We start from the raw sequence: 20573 nt of genomic DNA on the forward strand, positions 1-20573 counted from the left end.
TTTGCTTTTGGTGGAAGACAAACAGGCTGACCTTTGTACAGTTCACTGTGGCATTTTTAGGAAAGAGTGCTTGGTTAATATATATAAAAAACATAGATTATAATGTATCTACATTACATATATTATATATATACATGATATATACATAATATATATTATATATTATAGTGTTTGGTTAATATATATTACACATATTATGATATATAATAATATATGTACTATATATTATAATATATGTTATATGTGTATAACATTATATATACATATATTTTGATATATTATAATATATGTAATATATTATATATTATACAAACACACACACACACACACCTATCCATAATCAATATATATGGATATTTTCTTCCAGCTACTATGGCCTGTGAGGAAAACATTTTTATGAGGTTAGAAAACAATAAGGTTCAAAAAATTCTGCTTTTTAGCTTCAAGCCAGTAGATGTTCCATGAAGACCACTGAAACCACAAGCAGTGTTATGCTATCCATATCTGATGAGGAGAGATCCTCTTTATCAATTACCTAGAACCAGGTAAGACTCCTGATCCAAACATCAATTGGCCTAGCAACACTCTCTTCACTTTTTTTAAGTGTTTAACCAGATTTAATTTTTTTAAAATTTTTTTGAAAAAAATTTTTATTTGTTCTAATTAGTTATACACGATAGCAAAATGCATTTCCATTCATTGTACACAAATGGAGCACAACTTTTCATTTCTCTGGTTGTACACAATGTAGTGTTGAACACAACAGATCTTTTCTCTTCTGGCCCTTTCAATCCACAGACCATGACTCCCCATCAGGGCAAAAAAACATTTTGCCATCTGCTCTAACATCATCCAATCTCACCTCCATCATCTGTAGGGAATCCACCTCTTGTGCCATGTGGTCATTTTTAATTAAATTTTCAAAGCAGTAAACATTAACTGTAAAAATTATAAAGAATGGTAAGAAATTATAAAGAAAGAATGCTAAATAGCAATAAGCATGCTCTGTCCCTTGAGTATGTCAAAAAATACAGAGACTATACCCCTTTTGTAACTTTTCAAAAATAATATTTCAATTACCTTTACAATGAAAAAAGTTAAGAAATTTTAAAAAATGAAAAATAACAATGCAATTGAGTGAAAAAGTGAGACTATTTCATTATTTTAATGGAGTATGAATTTGCTGATTTCCAACTCCATAAAATGTTTTACTAAATTAAATTCCTTTTGTTTTTAAGTCATGAATCATGCCTTCTCCACCCATAAGAAAGTTTCATTTGTCAATTTGTAAATAGGCTTGGTCATTTATAATGGTTCTCGCCACACACACACACACACACACACACACACACGACTTTTGTTTCTCTCCAGGTCTTTTACATATTTTTTCTGGTGGTTAAGGGTCAGATTCCCACATCTAACACTTTCTTCTTTGGTACCAAAAGATGGTGAGGGATTGACTTGTTGCCCCTGAGGCACAGACTGAGGGAAACTGGGACACATCCGACCAGAACCAAATCCACAACCCTAATGAGAGTGATATTCTCTAAGCAGTGGAGCTGGCCACCCAGGGGGATTGAGTGAAACCAGACAGAGGTGGGGTACAACTGCATTGCAAAGATGCTTTTCAGACACACCAGTGCGTCATAAGAGCTATTATCTCTCAGTAACTCTCATCCATGAGCAGAATTATCCTGTGCAGTTCATGGCATATAAACACATTTAAATATTAGTCGTATTTAGGAATTTGATGTTAATATTTGTGGGGATGAAACAGGTCATGAAACATAAGAAAATATCATCCACTCAAGGTAAAATAGAAAAGCAAAGAGAAGGAAGAAGAAAACTTGGACAAGTAATAAGTAGGCAAAATTGTGTTCTACCTCCCTAATGATAAAAAAATGCTAATTGAAATTTAAAAAAATGCTACTCTGCATTCATTGTACTATAAACATTTAAAAATAAAAACAATAACAACAGCTCCTACTATGTGACAGAGTCTGTCCTAAGCAAAACATTCATTGATTTATTTAATCCCTAGAAGATCTTATGAAGAAGATGCCAGGATCCTTTCATTTTCTTACACAAAGAAGATGAAGGAAAGGAATGCTAAATATTTTAACCTAAGATGAACTCAAACTAACAAGTTTCTTCTCAGGAAAAGAAACAATCTGTGAGGTGAATAGAGAGCCTATATCTTGGGAGCAAATCTTTTCCTCTCGAACATCAGATAGAGCACTAATCTCAATGGTATATAAAGAACTCAAAAAGCTAAACACCAAAAAAATAAATAACCCAATCAATAAATGGGCCAAGAATATGAACAGACACTTCTCAGAAGATGATGTATAATCAATCAACAAATACATGAAAAAATGTTCATCATCACTAGCAATTATAGAAATGCAAACAAAAACCACTCAAAGATTTCTTCTCACTCCAGTCAGAATGGCAGCTTTTATGCATATATACAACAATAAGTGTTGGCAAGGATGTGGGGGAAAAGGTACACTCATGCACTGCTGGTGGGACTGCAAATTGGTTCAGCGAATATGGAAAGCAGTATGGAGATTTCTTGGAAAATTGTGAATGGAACCAAGATTTGACCCAGCTATCCTTCTCCTTGGTCTATACCCAAAGGACTTAAAAACAGCATACTACAGGGACAGAGCCACATCAATGTTTATAGCAGCACAATTCACAATAGCTAAACTGTGGAACCAACCTAGATGCCCTTCAATAGATGAATGGATTAAAAAAATGTGGCATATATACACAATGGAATATTATTCAGCATTAAAAGAGAATAAAATCATGGCATTTGCAGTTAGAGAATATAATGCTAAGTGAAGTTAACCAATCTCAAAAAAACAAATGCTGAATATGTTCTCTGATATAAGGAGGCTGATCCATAGTGGGATAGGGAGCAGGAACTTGGGAGGAATAGATGAACTCTAGATAGGGCAGAGGGGTTGGAGGGGAAGGGAGGGGGCATGGGGTTATTAATGATGATGGAATGAGATGATCATTATTATCCAAAGTACATGTATGAAGACATGAATTGGTGTGAATATACTCTGTATACAATCAGAGATATGAAAAAATTCTATATGTGTAATAAGAATTGTAATGCATTCTGCTATCATATATAAATTTAAAAGAAAATATTTTAACCTAAGTTTACATATCAAGAAAGTGGCAGAGCCTAGATTCAATATCAGGCACTGCAAAGATGTGGGGAAATGAGACATTCATGCACTGTCAATGGGAGATCAATTTGATACAGCCATTCCAGCTGGTCTCCAATTTCTTAGTGGAATTAGGTGTGTGTCATGCCTTCCTCTAACAGCCCCACTCTTGCATATGCCAGGGAAACATTAGGCAGGTTCATAGCAAGAGAGAGATACAGAGGTTCATGAAGCTCAGTTTTCAGCATTTACAATTAAGGAAATAAATAACTGTACCATATTCAATATATAAATATGACAAGATTCTACACACTGGTCAAAATTAATGAATTAGGATATAGTTCAAAACATATTTTAAGTAAGTAAAAGTTAAAAAAAACACTAAGACCCAGAAAAAAACTATTTCTGTAATTTCTTAGTACACACAAACAACATTTCAATTGTAAGGCTGTCCATAAGAATAAGCAAATGAAATAAGCAAACTCAAGTTGGAGCATGACAACAGACAAATTATGACTTCCAAGAAGATTCTAAATCCTGATCCCCCAACTGTAAATAAGTTGATTTTCTATGGCCTTAATTGCAGATGTAATAATCAACTAACCACTTGACATTAGGAAGATTATTCTGTATTGTTGGAGTGGGCCCGTGACTCCTTAAAAGCCAAGAGGAAGGAAGATGAGTAAGTTGGAGAGGTTTTAAGCACAAGAAGGACCCAAACATGCCATTACTAACTTTGAAGACGGAGGAAGCTTCAAACCAAGGAACACAGACATCTTCTAAATGCTGAGGACAACTCCCACCAAGAGCAAAGAAGTGCATGCAATCGGTTAGTTGAATAAGCTTTGAGGCAATTGCCCTCAGAGCCTTCAGTCAAAGGCGGTCAACACCTGAATGTCAATCTTGAGATATCCTAAGCAGAGAACCTAGCCAAGTCTATTGGACTCAGGATCTCCAGAAACTGTGATATGATAGATTTTTTTCTCATTTAAAGCTGTTATGTTCATGGTAATTTGTTAAAACAAGCACACACACACACACACACACACAATACAGTTACCAAAGATACACAGGAAATACACAAGCAGAGGTGTCTCCACAGGGAGGGAGGGGTAAGAAGTGAATGAAGAGGGGAAACAAAACCACAAATTTTTTTTTAAAAAAAAAGAATATAATAAAAGATGTTTCCTGTATGGACTGATATCAAAATTGTGTCTGTCATGAACTGAGGACTCTGACCAACTCAATTCTGTGAATCTGAGGTCAAAAATCATGGTGGAGAAATTCCTGTTAATTTATTTATCTAGAAGATGTCAAGAACACTCTGATCTAGGAAAGGTGTGATTTTTGCATGCAAGAATGAACTTGAACTCATTTCTGGACAAGGCTGGCTTTCTCAGGCTGAGAGATTTGGAGAGTTTGCTTCTCTTGGAGTTTGCCTTTCCTACGGAGGCAGTAGGAAAGGTCAGTAGATCTGATGTCTCAAGCCCGTTTAAGGGTCCCCCTCATTGACCTCTGTCCATTTTCTCCCTCCACTTCATTCTGGTTCCTTCTCTCCACACTGCAATATTTCACGTCAGCATAGCCCCTAGATTCTATGGCAGACTCAATTTCTCTTTCAAACATTATCCTTAACCACAGAGTCAACTTCAGAAACCCCCTTCTTGGCCTTCCAATAAGCAGCATATCTCTGCTCAGAAAGAAATGTGGGCAATTAAAATGGAGTTTGAGTAATTTGAGAATCGAGGCCTCTATGTATCATGGGATATAAAACTTGATACACCAGAAGCTTCTGGCAAGATATCAATTACTGTACTTAGCGTGAGAGAAGGGCCTGATGCTTCCACTGAACAACAGCTTTCACAGAAACACACATGCCCAGGAGTGAGCACCGTGCATGCACATACATGGTGGCCCATGCACACTCACGAAAAGTCCAGACACATGTGACTGCATAGAAGTCTCAGGGCATGGAAAAATCTATTGGGGGTCTTCAGAGCCCCTAGAAGAAATCTCTGACCCTGCCCCTCATGAAGTGATTTTCCTTTGTCACATCCAGGAAAATTCCACAAGCACTGAGCTCTCGGTTGATTTGCCCAAACCCAGATGGAGAAAGCAACCTCCTGCACCCGTCTGATCACATTTGTGACAGTAATTATCCCGGAATTGGACACCAAGTCATTACCAGTGAATGAATTATTACTAGAAACAGTTAGTGTCCAATAATGAAGTTAATGGGAGATAATATGACAGTCATTACACTGACATGGCTCTCTTCATTGTTGAAGGAAGAGGAACAACCATCAAAGGCTGGCAACAGGCAGGCAGGATTAATCTATGTCAGGCAATGTTTACGACACCGTCTGGACTGCTCTTGTGGTCGAGGCCTGATTAGAGGGTTTGTATTTCCTGTTGGAAGTAACACTAGCCGGTCAGAAGGGAGCCCCTGTGCTTCCACAGCACTGATGGACTTCTCTGATGGCAGGGTACCCTGCACAAGGCCATATTTGTGCACAACACTTGTCTCTGCCTGAAATGTCCCTCTTTTCTTTCACCTATAAAATTTGTACACTTCCTTCTCTCTTAACCCAAATGTTGCTTCCAGAGTAACAGCTATGACCACTCTAGGAGGATGTAGCCTCCCCCACATAGGAGATGCCATCATGCCCTGCCCAAACCTCTCCTCTTACTGCCAAGCCTTGCACTCTATTTATGAGTTAATGAGCCTATTTACTGTTTCCTGAGGATGCCTCAGAGGCAGGAGCTGTGTCCCCCTCATTCCCTGACTATCGGCACCTAGGAAGTCACCTCTAGGTCCCCCTGCAAATATCTGATGAAGGAGAAAAAGAGAGAAAGATGGCAAGACGGGGGAAAGGAGAGAAAGAAAAAGGAAGGAGCCCCATTTCTAACTCACTCACACCTTGTGACTGACAGCAAATCACTTAATCCACCTTGTCCTAAATGTCTTCATGTTCCACATGAGGGGGATCAACCTTACTGCTTCTCATTTCATGGACTCAGGGGTGGATGAAAGAGGTAGAATAGATCCAGGAGAGCACTTTGGGCTAAGATGAAAGAATTTATAAAGTGTTTTTATCTGTATGCTGCACTGACTACAGACCACATCTTTTTGACACTGTATAGAAGTTTCTTTCTGTAGGATTCCATGCCTGCCTGTGTGTACCTATTCATATTCATGGTGGGGCTGAGAACAAACAAATCTGGCTTGATTCACCAGGAAGAGCCAGTGCCCCTGTGGGTAGCCAATGACGTCTCTGTGCCTGGAGGATTTTCTTTCCTTTTAGTTTCATTCACTGCAGTTAGTATAAAGTGAAAATCTTTAAGAAAAAATTTTAGCTAATGGCAAAACCTTTTGCTAAGACAGAGAGGGAAAGAAAAAACAAATGAAGAGTAATAGCACTTCCCCTTTAGTGGCATTAGTCTATGGTGGTGTGTGACAGCACTTCCCTGTAACACCACAAAATAAGATCTCATTTCCCAGAGGATGCGTTGACCCCTGGGAATTGAAGCCACAGTACACTGTTCTGGAAGCAAGGACCTTCAGTGGCTGGGAGGTGGCCTGAAGGGCTGAGAATTAAGAGTAGGGACCTTCATGTTCTCTTAACCCTCACCCTCTCCCCCAGCAGGAGCTTTCTGACTGCCATACCATGCAGGGAATGAAAAAAAAATGCATTTCCTAAACTCTTCAGAGCTGAGAACATGCTGCATTGCAGAATTTGGAAAGTAGACACTAATGACTTCTTTTTGAATGTCAGCTGGGCTCAGGCATCACTGTGTTCTCCAGAGAAGCAGAATCAATCCAATATAATACAGATATTTATTATAAGGCATTACAAAGGCTAAGAAGTCCTGAAATCTGTAGTCAGCAAGCTGGACACCCAGGAAAACCCATATGTAGTTCTAGTCCAAGTCCAAAAGCCTGAGAACAAGGAACCAACAATGTAAATTCCAGTCTAAAAGCCAGTATGCTAGATAAGTAAAAAAAAAAAAAAAAAAAAAGAAGGAAAAAAAAAAAGCCAATGTTTCAAAGATCAAAAAAGACCCATGTCCCAGTTTAAGAAGTCAGGCAGAAGCAGTTTCCACCTACTCAGCCTTTACATTCTACTCCAGCCTTCAGTTGATTGGATGGGCAATATGTTTTATTTTCTACCAAGTTATATGCTAATCTTTCTCAGAATCACCCTGAATAACATTTGGCCAATTGTTTGGGCACACTAAGGATCAGTCATGTTGACACATAAAATTAACCAGACAGTTGAACATTGCCAGCCACCATGGCAGGAACCTCGGGTTGGAGGTACAGGAATCTCCTAGGTGAGTGCCTACTCCCTCAGCAACTGTGGCTGTTGCAATGCCATATGGGAGCTCATTTTGACATGGATGTTCCTGGAAGGTACAGCCATGCCCCTTTCATCTTTATTTATTCCTTTCTATTTATATAATGTGCAGTGTCAACAAAGGACCTGGCATAATAATAGCTTTAATTTCTAAATCTAGTTCCTTTTCCCCTTCATGCACCCAGCACTACAGCCAACGTAACCACTAGTCATTGTTTGAGCATTTGTCTTGCTTCTCTATCTCTTGCTTTTTCACAAGTTGTCCCCTTGGCAGAGAATGCCCTCCTTATTTTCTATTCCCTGCTCCTTCCTATCATGCACAGCCCAGCTTCAAAGTCCCTTGGTGATTATAATTATGTTTACCATTTTTAAGTACACCCAGTGAGTGGTGGTTTCAGAAGGTCTCATTTCAGCAGGAAGTACTGAGTACTGAGTGCACCCTGGGCACTGTTAGCACTAGACTTCAACCCTGATAACACAGTATTTCCTTTTGCCTGATTGTTCTATTTTCTCCTAAGTTCTAAGTATACAAATATTTAGAATAGGGCCCAGAGCCTACCTGTGAATGCCAAATTCTACCAATCATGGAAGCATAAACCAGGTGAGACCAGGAGATTTAATAGGATGACATGAACTCCCTGACACTGACACAAAGCCTCTTAAAGAAAGAAAATACCTGTTCTCACACGGTTCAGCTCCAGGCTAGAGACTTAAATGGCATTACTATATGCTTCTACAAAATTAGTAGAAGATGGCTCTGTATCTTCAACTTTCACAGGGCTAAGAAAAATTCTGCAAAGTCATTTGCTTGGACCTAGCCCAGCATTGACAACTGACACTCTGTGCACTGGGTGATTGGTGATGGTATTAACCTTCTGGAGGCACAGGGACTTTGGGAATGGGCATAAAAACTGCTGCAATGAAGATGCATATTATTTGAATAGTGCTAATGGCCCTGAAGTGTATTTTGCTAAGTCCTTGACTATGCAAAACTGCAAAAGGTACCCTAAGTAACTGTCATTTACACCAAACCATTTACCACCATGACTTTATTAGCAGCCACAGACATGACTATGGGCAATAGCTTCCTCCTCCCAGGTAACTGTAGTACCTGTGACCCCCCTCTGACTATGTAGTCTGTGCGGGCCATTGAATAGGGAATTGGAGTTGGCCTGAGACAGCTCATTTGTAATGACTAGAGCATTAATTATAAGTAATTTGGAAAATGTCTTGATGACTATGCGTGCATTGAGTGGAACCAATTAAACCAGTGAAGCCAGGCATTTAGGAGGCCAGCAGCTGCTCCACAGAGGGCTCAGGTAAGAAGGGAGCTCAGAGCTGTCCATCCAGGGTCTGGCAGACTTGTGTGAGCAGGAAGTGTCCTCTCAGAGAGGCTGCCTCAAGCTAAGCTGGTGAACAGAATGAAGCATGGAGCAGGGTCTGAGAGGAAAAGAAAGCCCTCATTATTTTTGCCAAATTAAACACACTTCTAAGAGTACTGGGGCTATTATCAGCTATTATGTGGCATTAATATACAGGAGCTGATAATGGAAAGGGGTTGATGATCTCTTAGACTACATCAGCATACACTTAAGCAATATACTTAAGATGAAGGCAAGGCAATTAGCAAATCAGGTCAATTGTAGATGCATCCAAGCTAACCCATGATGGAATTTTTCAGTCTACTTTGTGATCCACTAGGGCCCCTCACGGGGAAAGCAGACATTCAATAGGTAGACACTACCCAAATGTTGACGCCCATATAGTAAGCTTATGAAGTGTATTCCTGATATCTCCAAATCTCCCCAAATCTAGGGAGTTCTATTTCAACTAAATTCCCCATTTCCTTTTCATTTTATAACTTGTTTTTAATATAAATAATTTGTACCATATTTTGACATCTTTTCGTTTCAAACCTATTTTATTCCCACATCTCATATGCCTTTAGTTTACTTTCTTAGTTGTCTTTCCAGTACATTTTTCCCCACTACTGGGTCAGCAAGCATTTCCCTTTAAAAAAAAATGTCCATTTAGTAAATATTTTAGGCTTTGTACATCTTATGATCCCTGCTGGAGCTACTCAACTCTGCTATTCAGCACAGAAACAGCCATAGACAATACGGAAATGAATGAGCACAGCTCTGTTCCAAAGCCTGCTGTGGGCAGATTGGACTTGTAGGCAGTAGTATGCCAATTCCTATCCTATAGGAGCTGAAAGACAATGAAGCCTGTCCCACCTCTGGACTTTCACATGAAGGAACACATTCCCTAGTGGTGTTGCAATACAGGCAGAGGTGGCAGGGCTACTGCAGCTTAACCATAGTCACCATGCTGGCCTAGAACAGTTACATGCAATCAAAAGTCAGGTCACATCACTTTTCGGCTCAGAAATCCAAGTTTCTCCCCATCTTATTGAAAAGATAAAGGTGCAACATCATCTGCACCCTAGTCCCCATTACTCTACAATCTTATCTCCTTTCACTATTCCCCCTTGGAGTTCGAGTCATTGGCCTCCTCATATTCCTCTGGTAAGCCAAGAAGGTTTCTGTTCATGATTTTTGCCCTTAGGGTGTCCTCTTCCTGGAATATTCTTTCTCCAAAAATCTATGAGTCTCACTCTCTTATTTCCTTCAATCTTTACTCAAAAGCCACCTTCTCTGTTCCATTCTCTCTGGTATTTTACTGGATGTGTCAGTTTTCTATCACTATGACAAAATGCCTGAAAGAAAAATACCTTTAAAAAGGAAAAATCTGGTTTGGTTCATGGTTTCAGATGGTTTAGTCCATAGTCACTTGGAACCATCACTGCGGATCTGTGGTGAAGCAGAACAACATGATGGGAAGGGAGTGGTGGGGCAGAGCAACTGTCTCATAGTGGACAGGAAGTAGAGCGAAAGAAAGAGGTGGGGGCGGGGAACAAGATTATACCCTTCCAAGGTACCCTCTAGTGACCTACTTCCTTCAAGTAGGCCACACTGCCTAGAGTTTCCACCACCTCCCTAACCCCACCGGCTGGAGCCTAACCTCTAATACCAAGGTTTTGTGGGACATTCCAGACCCAGGCTACAATGCATTACATGACCTTTATTCTTCATTTGTTTCCTTAACATTTGCCACTATTTAGCATTTTATACATACACACACACACACACAAAAAAAAAAAAAAAACATGTATATGCCCTTGCTTGGTACTTACTTCTGTGTCCCTTCACTCCATTAGAACCCAGAATGCTGAAGGGTGGAACTCTATATCTCCTTTGTCTCCTGCAGTATCCCCCTTGCCTAGAACTATGTCCAGATCATAATTAATAATATTAGTTAAATGAATGCATCTCACCCATAATCATAAGAGTATCTTCATTAAACTAAAAGTGTTTTAAAATTAGTGCAGCTTCTCTTTTTTTGAGTATACATCCCTCTATTCTTCATCCTAGGCATTTGCCTGCCTGGGAAAGATTAGAAATTGTAGAATAAATATGAATAAAAGAGCTGAGATGGTATTCAACTTTTAAAGCAAAAAAAAAATCTATATTGTTGAAATTATAATAGCTGGCAAGCCAAGATATTGTCTTGAGAAGGGATTATCAAAATGTCTTTATCTCGTTTTTTAGCACCTCAACACCTGGGCTCAATCACACCTGGATTCAATCACAGGTGGTCTCTAGGATGCAAAGGCCTGCTCTGTGAGGGAGGGGCTCTGGCTGGGGGAAGTGGAAGAAAAGCCCTTTTCTCCTTGCATCCTGGCAATGGTGGGAGGGAAGGGGATGCAGCACAGTGAGCAACAGGGTCACCTCTCTTCCCTTCCTCTGAATTTAGGCTTGAAGAGGGAGAAGGTAAGTAAGTTGACAAGAGTCCTAATGGGAGGAGCCATCCTTCTTGTTATTGTGGGGGAGTCCTGGGAAGAATCTTGCTGACAAGCAGCTTCCTGCCAGTCTGGGCCTCAGCTGGAGGGAATACCTGCAGCGTGTCAAGCAGAGGGCAGCCCGGATGTTTAGCTTGCTGAACCCCTGGGAGTCCCTAGGTAGTATGGCTGCTGAGTTGATACTTACTGCACTCCCTGTAGGAATTCCCAAGGCAAAGCAATATGAACCTACAATAGAGCCTGGGAGTGGACTTTCCAGTCAGCTCAATGCTGGGAGACAGTAGTAAGATGGGAGCCAAAGTGTGATCACGGTGGGCAGGGAGCGCCATGCAGTGCTGGCTGAGCAGAGAGAAATGAGCCTGAGTTACACCAGTCACCCACCTTAGCATCAGAAAGCGATGGGGAAGTTAACACAGTGACCAGGCAGACAGGGATGCTGCCAGCCAGTTCTGCAGGAGGACTGGGGAATAATTCCTTACTTTTGCAGATCCTGGCTAGATCCCACCAAAGTTGGAGCCTTTTCTTGAGCACATGGAAAAAATCACATTCACTAGCTTTCATTGCAGTTAGGTTGAAACCTTATGAGCAGGTCCTGGTGACAAAATATGAGTATATTAATGTCCACTGCTTCAGGCCTGGCCATCAACTCTGCACATTTCCCACATGCATTCTCTTTCTATAGCAAGCACTCAGGTCATGTACTGAAGTAGGTGGAGGGGTATGTTTTCAAGGAAAAAAAAAAAAGAAAAGATGAAAGGACAGCCTGGATCATTAAGTAGCCACTTGGAGAAAAGCCATCTTCCCCATATCACACAGTGAGATGAAAGAGAAATAACCCTTCTTCCTGTTAAGGCACTAAGATTTCCGGGGGGGGGGGGGGGGTGTTTGTTACAGAAGCTACCATTGCATAGCCTGACTTAGGTATCTGCCCAGTGCCAAACCACACACCTCTTCCCCACATGCTCAAATGCCAAGGACAGAGACTTTCTTTCTTTCATTTTTTTCCCTCTCTCTTTCTAGGGAGAAAGTGAACATTACCTAAAGGGATTATTTAATTTTCCCATTTTTAAAATGTGACTAAGGATATATTTGAATGAATATTTTTAGTTCATTTATTTCACCCACTAAGTGGAAGTTCAGGAGATAGACCAAATTAATTACAGACAAAAGTAAAACCTCATATTTATTCTTTTGCATATCTGTGTTAGGTTAGAAGTTAAATTTGTGACCCCCATTATACACAATCTGGAGAGAGGTTTGAACAATAATTCTAAGAATCTCAGTCTAGCCTGTAAAATTCTAATAAGTGACAGTAATTCTTGGACCCAAAAAAGTATAGAAACAGGAAATAGGTTACAAACAAGGATTTTCAAACCAGTCAAAACATGGTTCAATGCTTGCTCAGCCTCATATGTGTCTGTATCCTTAAGAAGAAAGACAGAGAATTCCAGGAATATGGATTTGAAAGGAAACTTTTACACTCTAGGTTCTATCTCGTGAAGGGATGCCACATTTTTCTACAATTAAAAAGAAATTTCTCTCATTTCTAGTCTGTGTTTCTCTCTCTCTCTCTCTCTCTCTCTCTCTCTCTCTCTCTCACACACACACACACACACATACACACACACACACACACACACCTCACACTCCCCCATAGAACTATTTTATTTGTAGTCACGTAGGTTATTGAAATCTTCTACAAAAATAATCAGGTCCTAACTCAGAAACTTGCCTTTCAACATCCCAACCTTGCATCCTCCCAAAGAGCCAGTTGGGACATGCTGCAGCCCTCAAGTGGGACCCTGTCTCCAATTTTGTGAAAGTTCTCTCTCTTCTGAAGTAAAATGTGACACTATTTCACCCCTAAAGGAACTAAACATGTGCAAGCAAAGAATGAATGACCACTCGTGTATGATGGTGAGAGAAAATCATACATTTTTTTTTCTAGCTGCCTTAAAGCTGCCCAACTGTGAGGAATAAACTCTTGCTTCCTGCATACCTAACTCCACTACTTTCTGAAATAGACAGCCCCATTGGTAGTTTTCAGGAACCCATACTCCTAATGAATTGATTGATCGAGTCCAGAGAAGATTTTGCTGCCAGGGACCTCTTAGGCCCTGAGCTACATCTCCGTGTCCCTCTAGACCAGTCCTTGATTCTTCATTCCACTTCCCACATCCTTTAGAAGTTCAAATCCTAATCTAATAGGCCAAAACCTCTTTCCCTTAATACAATCCTTGCCAGCCTTTTTCCTGGCGCTAGATCTACCTTTACAGCGTCAACTCAAACGTGAACAGATGTTCTTAAAAAAAAACAAAACAGATATCTACAATCACAAGAAGGATTGCTGCAAACCATATCCTTCCACATGCCATGTTCCCCTGGCCTTCAATAGATCCACCTGAAGTTCATATTCTTTTAATTCTGGCCAGTGGTCTTGGCTCATTCACCTTTGCTGACAAGAGCTAATAGCATGTTCCACCACTTCAAGGGAAAGAATGGCCACTGAGCAGCTAATCATGCCAACTCTTTGCTACACAGCTTCACCAGTGACTTGGGAATTCGCCATCTTTTTTGAGTATGTTGTGCTCTTTTTAACATAAAAAATACCTCCATATAATCTTCCTTTTAGCATTTATTTATTAAGAAATATAAACTGACAAGAAAATGACTATAAATTCAATTATGACTTTAAATGACTTCATTTCATTAATCCCAATAGCATGTCATGTGTGTACTCACACACCTTTGAAAACATATTATACACATAAGAACAGGACTCATTTTTTACTCCTTTCACAAAGAATGCTTGGCACGCTGCATCTAGATAATCTCTGGCCCTCCCAGGTGGCCACAGCTCACAGGTAGATTCTTTACCACAAGATAAGGAAGCAGATGAGTGCTGAGGCTTCGACTTGTTTTCCCACCTAACACTTGACTTCTGACATCACCTTTCATATGCCTAGGTCGGGCACAATTCCCTCCTCACCAATTGATTTTATTGATTTCTTCATCCTCAAGAAACAAAGCAAAACTGGCATTAATAAAAAGATACCCTTTATTATTCCTAGTCAATAAAGGATTGACTATTTAGGAAAATTGATGTTTCTATTATTATTTAGAAGGAACTCAATACTTCACAAATGATTATGGTATACCATTAAATCATGACAACAAACTTAGAAACCACTGGCTGGCTACATGGTTTTCATGATGATAAAATGCCATGTACCACTGCTACTTTTACCAGGAAGGTAGGCACATTATTTAACTTGATGCTCATAGCAGCTCTATGAGAAATTTACTAGAAAGAATATTGAGATTGAGAGAGATTAAGTATCCACCCCAAATCTTAGGGTTAGTAAGTGGATTCAAAAGCACTCTGTCTATACTAAAACTCATTTATCTATTTTACTGGAGTAATCCTAGAGTAAAAGGAAGGAAACTTTCCTGGTAAATTGTTTTGAGTTTTTGCCATTGCTCCCATTGTTGTGTTTATCTATAAAAAACGGGACTTCTAGTCACAATAACATGATATGATCTTGTATAATTCTGCTACTGATTAAAGCAACAATAGCAAAAAAGGAGACACAAGTTCCAACCAGGCCTCTCAATAGGTCCATGTATTTCTCTGCTTGTTGCTTTCATTAATTTGAATGTAATGTGTATGGTGATTAAAATCCAAGACTTTGGAGCCAGACTGCTTAAATGTATGCCTGACACCACTGTTAACTAACTGGGAAAACCTTGGCAAGTTACCTAACTTACTTGTGACTTGGGTTTCCTTGTTGGTAAGATGGTAAGAATAACAGCATCTATGAGCTAATGTATATAAATGCTTTGCACATTGCCTGACATATATGCTATTATTATTTCTAGATATCAAATAATACCTTGCATTGAATATCTATCAGTCTGCCATCTTGAAATAAAAGACATTCAGTAAATAAGGGTTAAGAAGACCTAACACCTAAACATTACCACCTACTGACAGGGATCATGCATTCTCTTACATTGAGTGAGGTGAGTTCTACTCTCCTAACTGATGGTGTATTCTTAACCCAGGTGTGTATCACACCTTAGTTATATTCATGGCTTCATGAGAAGTAGATGGTGGAGTGAGGATAAAAAACCAGTTGCTGCAACACTAAAGCTTGACTCCTAGTCACAATAACGTGATATGATCTTGTATAATTTTACCCAAACTCACTGACATTTGGGAAGAGACAGAGGAGTAAAAAAATCTCACGAGGAAAAACATGGCTCTTTGCCATTTAAAAATACCAAAATGAGTACATTTCCCTTAGCATTTACATTGGCTTTAAACTATTTTAGATCGGATAATGTGTGGCATGAATTACAAATGAGGACATTACGAAATGCCGTGCTTGGTGTTGGCTGTCGATTGAGTGTGAACGATCCCTACCTCAAGTAACTTATAGTCTAGTAAAGGAAGAGAGGACAGAAACAGAAGTCATCACTCAATTCAGTGTGCAGTTAGGGCTGGGTATGATGAATATGAGAAGGATTATCCCAGATGGAGTGGAAGTTCAGAGCCAACACATGGAGGAGGGAAAAACAGATCAGGATGTTTGGAGGGTAGTAAGTGGTTTTCTTCAAAGGTTGCCTGTTAGAATTTCTAAAGTTCTGGTAGGAACTCAAGTAGAAAAGGAGAAAAGAACATTTGGCTTCCTATCAAGCCATAGGCACCAACACACAGAAAAGGCAAGTCGCTTGCTAAATATTACAACGAATCAGCTCCTCTAGGACGGGATGGTCCCTCTGATCAGAAGCTGCAGGACCTCAGTCATTTCTTTCTGGGTACTGTCCGGAGGACAAAAGAATCAGGGTCTCCATCCATGCAGGGTTCATCCAGCTGCCATCGACAATAATGAGACAGCTGTTTAGCTTCCCAGGACTGCTGTACCAAAGAACTACAATCTGGTGACTTAAAAACAACAGAAATTTGTTCTGTTGGTCCAAAATCTGAGATCAAAGTGTCATACTGCTCCAAAGCCTGTTCAGATCTCTTTCTTTCCTCTCTCAATTTCTGGTGGCTCCAGATGTATCCCGGCTTGTGGTAGCGTCCCTGCAATTTCTACTTCCATCTTCACGCGGTGTTCTATTTCTCTGCATACTCTTTTCTTCCTATGAGGGCACCAGTCATTGGACTTAGGGACCACCCAAAATCCAATAAGTTCACATCTTGAGATCCTTAATGAATACATAGGCAAAGTCCCTATTTGCAGACAAGGTCATATTCTAAGGTTCCAGGTGAACATGAATATGTGGGGAACACGCTTCAATCCAGTACAGGAGCCATGAGAAGGAACATGCAAGAAGAGACAAATGCCAGATTCAGAGCATCCAGGTCATTGTTCACCTCTGCTACCAGCCAGGCATAACCAATGACATCAGGCACCCACTCTGGCCTCACAGAATCCCTTCACCCACACTTAGTCCAGCTGGCCTTAGCATTCTCTACAGATAAGGTGGAGGGAGCATGGCAGAGGTCACACTTTTGAAGGAAGAATAACATTTCTTTCAAACATATGCTCCATTGAACAGGAGTCTGAGGAGACAGCTCATGCTTCCCTCTTCCCAGAGGGCTGTTCTCGACTTGTGGTAAAACACCCAGAGGAAACCGCTGAGCTAGAGAACCATGACCTCCCATTAGATGCGCTGGCTGGAAAACACGACACAGAGATAAGGAGCAGGAAGACCACAGGGGAGGGAGCCTCTGGAGCCTCACATCCACTCAAATGACACAGACTGCAGGCCCAAGGAAATGGATCATTTCTACGGGTGACCCAGTGATAGAGGTGACCTAGAAACAGGTGCACGAGCAACTAAAGAACACGTGTCTCCAGAGGGATGGCAGGCTCAAGAGAGTAATGATCTTCAATGAGTACCACACACAGAAGTCTGTCTTCTCTCTCCAATTATTTAAAACAGGACATGTGAACCATGGTTCGACTGGGGAGAGTAAGAATCACCTAAAAAATGGAATGCCAAATTCCGTGTGTCCCCACATAGGTATTTTTCTCAGTATACAGTATATAATATTTCTAAGTATTCAGAGAAGGGGAGGGGGGATAGGAAGGGCAGCAGAATACAACAGACACTAGTATTGCTGTGTGTATAAACGTGGCTGTATAACCAATGTGATCCTGCAATCTGTACACGTGGAAAAATAAGAATTCATACCCCATTTGAATCAAATGTATGATATGTTAAGATCATTGTATTGTCTTGAGCAACTAATTAAAAAAAAAAAAAGAAGAAGCACTGGAGCCAGGCACGGTGGCACATGCCTGTAATCCCAGCAGCTTGGGATGCTAAGGCAGGAGGATCATGAGTTCACTCAAAGCCAGTCTCAGCAACTCAGTGAGACCCAGTCTCTAAAGAAAATATTTTTAAAAGGGTGGGGCTAAAAAATAACAATTAAAAGGGGCGGGGCTGGAAATGTGGCTTGGTGGTTTAGCACCCCTGGGTTCAATCCCCAGTATCAAAAAAAAAAAAAAAAAAAAAACACGTGATTTCCCTTCTCCATGTGAATTTGAAATTTCTTTAGGGAGTTTTCATTAGCTTATGTCCCAGATAAACTCTTGGTTTCTTGATTGATTTAGATTAAAGGCCAGCCAAAGATCTTGAGTTCCCTCCCCTACTTTATTTATCACATCATTTTGTGGGGAGCCCTTATGTAAATTGTTGAGGCTAGAATGGGGATGTTAAGATGTTCGCTCCCTACAGTGCCTGCCTTTCCATGAAACAGAACTGTTCACAAAGCAGACATTGACATTTGTGGTCTGGCCCATCAGCATTTAATGGAATCCTTGTAGGCTACAGCAAGGGAGTCTGGGACTGTCAATCTGTTTGCTGTAGAATTACACTGCTTGATCTTTATCTAACAAGAATTACTAAAGCATTTGTTAATTCCTTGTATTGCTTCAGTGTTCTAATAGAAAAGCTACCCTGACTTGGTCAAAACAAAAATTAAAATACTCTTCTATGACCCTCCAAAGCAGACAATGCAAAAGCAAAGCATAAAATATTTGCCCTCTGGTCTTTCACAGAAAAAAGTTTGCCTACCCTTGACCTATGCTTTAGTCAGCTTTTTCACTACTGTGACCAAAAGACCTGACAAGAACAATTTTAGAGGACGAAGAGTTTATTTGGCACTCCTTCATTCAGAGGTCTCAGGCCATAGATAGCCAATTCCATTCCAGAGGGCCTGAGGTAAGACAAAACATCATGGAAAAAGTGTGTAGCAGAAGAAGGCAACTCAGGACATGGCCATCAGGAAGCATAGACAGTGCTCATCAGGGACAATATATAACCACCAAAGGCATGCTCCCAGTGACATATCTCCTCCGGCCATAGCCCACCTGCCTACACTTTACCCTACCTGTTACCACTCAATCAATCTACTCAAGTAGATTAATGTACTTATAAATTTAAGACTCTCATCATCTAATCATTTCACCTCTAAACTTTCTTGCACTGTCTTACACATGAGTTTCTGGGGGGACACCTTATACCTAAACCATAACAATCTATTTTATAACAAAATGAAACTTGGCTCCTTAACCAAAGTTTCAAAAATTGAGACTGACTGCTGTAGGGGTAAGTCACAGCTTAAACATAGTTCATGTGACTGACCCTAAATCCTAACTTTCCCACTTCCTAACTGGTGACTCTGGACCTCAGCCTCTTTATCTGAAACATGAAGATAATAAGAAAAACCTCCTTAATGGATTGTTGTGAGAATAACACAGCAATGACACATTAAAGGCACTCAATGAATAAAAACGTAATAAAAAACAATACTTGATAAATTCTAACAGTATTTAAAATGCATTTCATAAAAAAAAACACATTAAGGCAAGAAGAATCTGAGCTAATAAATGCTGCTAACTTAAAAGTTTCTTAAATATGAGAAAGTCCTCAAAATACTATCTAGGCCATTTCTCAGACTTGAAACCAGTAGAGTACAATCCAAATTTTATGGATGAAAAAACTGACCTCGGAGAAGTTCATGAATTTACTAAAAGTCACAATCTCCTGGGTCCTACACTGGAGCAACTATTCTAATGTGGTAAAATTATGTAATCTCTCTTCATTTGGGATGTGTTCATTCAATCATTCAACAGCCATTTAAAAGAAGCTACCATCTGCCCACCACTGCAGGCTCAGTGGTTAAGCACCCCTGGGTTCAATCCCCAGTACCAAAAGAGAGAGACAGAGAGAGAGAGAGAGAGAGAGAGAGAGAGAGAGAGAGAGAGAGAGAGAGAGAGAGAATGGGTGCAAGGAGATGTTAAAAGGAGAGCGTCTATGGCAGAAGTGAACAGAGACAAAGGAGGTTGGCAAATGAACAACTGTAAAATATAATGTGCTACAGGCCCTAAAAAAAGAAGGAGTATTCATAGGAAAAGGGAAGAAGAGCAGGAGTCCACATTGAGGAGATACTCACCAGGCAGAGGGGCTTCAAGAGCCAAGGCCCAGGAGTATAAAAAATCCAGCATGTTCTGAGAGCTTCAGGAATTTGGCATACAGTGAAGGAGGCATGGTAAGGTCAAACAGGGGTCAGAGCATTAAGGGCCACCTTTGCTCTCCTGGGAAGTTTGAGATTCATTCTGTAGCCACTATTTTAAAGTTTTAAACAAGGGTCCAACACAGTTTCCACATCAGAAAAAAGCACTCTGCAAGCAGCAGGATGTGTGGCATAGGGGAGGACGCCCAACTGCAGGCAGGAGATCAGCTCAGGGATGAGACAGAAGAGCTGAATCGAATCAGGGCAGAATTATTTAGACCACCAGGAGAGAAGGGAAGAGAACTGTTTGGGGCTGGAGCTAGAGTCTGTGGAATTCTATGTTTATTTGCATGGCAAAGGAGAAGAAAGAGTACAGAGTGAGCCCTGCATTTCTAGCTGAATGAGCAGAGTATGTGGTGATTTATCCAAATGGGAAATGAAGAAAGAACAATCCCATTTGGAAAGAAATATCACTGGTTGTGTTCAGGACATGATGAAGCTGGAGGGTCTGTGAGGCATCCAGGTGCTGGATTCTGGGATCCAGGCTGGACCCACAGGTGCATGATGAATCAGGACACACGAAATAGGTGGCCATCTGAAAGCAATTATCAGGTTAAGTGAGAACCTAAGGA

Source organism: Marmota flaviventris, chromosome 12 (genome assembly GCF_047511675.1).
Source record: "Marmota flaviventris isolate mMarFla1 chromosome 12, mMarFla1.hap1, whole genome shotgun sequence".
Taxonomy (NCBI): Eukaryota; Metazoa; Chordata; class Mammalia; order Rodentia; family Sciuridae; genus Marmota; species Marmota flaviventris.